This window comes from Pteropus vampyrus, unplaced genomic scaffold (assembly GCF_000151845.1).
Source record: "Pteropus vampyrus isolate Shadow unplaced genomic scaffold, Pvam_2.0 Scaffold252, whole genome shotgun sequence".
Classification (NCBI taxonomy): Eukaryota; Metazoa; Chordata; class Mammalia; order Chiroptera; family Pteropodidae; genus Pteropus; species Pteropus vampyrus.
Window position 1 is genome coordinate 371,199 of NW_011889033.1, and position 1,179 is coordinate 372,377.

The 1,179-nt window shown below is 56.5% G+C and overlaps 1 pseudogene; it reads right to left on the minus strand.

Moving 5' to 3' along the window:
• Positions 1–1,050: 1,050 nt before the first annotated feature.
• Positions 1,051–1,169, minus strand: LOC111729220 (annotated as a pseudogene).
• Positions 1,170–1,179: the final 10 nt, after the last annotated feature.

Here is a 1,179-nt window from a genome sequence, read left to right on the forward strand (position 1 = left end):
GAGTTAACACGTGCCCTCACTTGAGCCCCAGTGCTGACCTTTGTAAATGGCACTTGGAAAAGGCAGAGTGACAATTCCCAGGCCCAGGTGGCAGATGTAGAAACTGATGCTCGGAGGCGTGGGGACTTGCCGCGGACCACACAGGAAGCCAGCTCTTGCTGGGCTGACCCCAGACGGGTTAGCTTGTGTCCACTCCGGAGAGGCCCATTGTGCCCAGTGGGAGCAAGGCCCTAGCCATCCCTGGAGATCTGGGGATGTGGAAGTCACTGTCTGCCTCACGGGCTGACTTGTGTCTGGGCTGAGGACCCTGGAGAGGGAAGGGGCCCAGTCTGTGGTTGGAGTGTAGACAGTGCAGACGTGTCGGACAGAGGGGGTCCGTCAAGGACGCTGATAGGCGAGCCCTGGTAGGGGACTGGGAGCATCAGGAGGCAGGGCTCCCAGAGCCAGTGTGACACTGAATGGGACCCTCCAGGGAGCCCCAGCTCACGCTCGGGTGCTTTGAGAAGGTGAGGGAGGCAGCATCAAGGAAAGAACTGGACAGCCATGGCCCAAGGCCGTGGGTCGGAACCAGCTTTAAAAGGGAGGATTTTAACAAGTGGGAGTTGTGTCCCTACTGGCTGGAGAGAGTAAAGGGGTGGAGGTCGTCCTAGCAGAAGCCTGGAGTGAGGGTCAAGGCCAGTGGGTGGCCGGGGGCCATGATGGTCAACATGCAGAAGAGTGACAAGGGCCCTGAGCAGGCAGTCTCTGCAGGGGCTTCCCCTTTCCCTGCCGGGGGCGGGGCCCCTTGGCTAACCGGAAGGGACACTGTGGTTGCTCAGGCAAATTTGGGGAAGGGGATTCTGGACAAGATGCTGCAGTATTTGCTGGTGAATGGGAAAGAATTCAGAGCACCCAGCTTGGGTTCACTAATACTCTAAATACGACCCGTTTTTACATACCGGCATGAGAAGCCTGAGCTATATTTCAGTGGAGGCTCTGTTGATGCCACCAGTCTATAGCTTGCCCAACTGCGTCTGAATGTTATTTTATATCTTATTTTATTTTTTTAAACGCCTACAGCATCCGGTCTTCCTATGTGGTCTCCCATCCAAGTACTAACCAGGCCCGATCCTGCTTAGCTTCCGAGACCAGACGAGAATGGGCACGTCCAGGGTGGCATGGCTGTAGACTGAGCCTGAA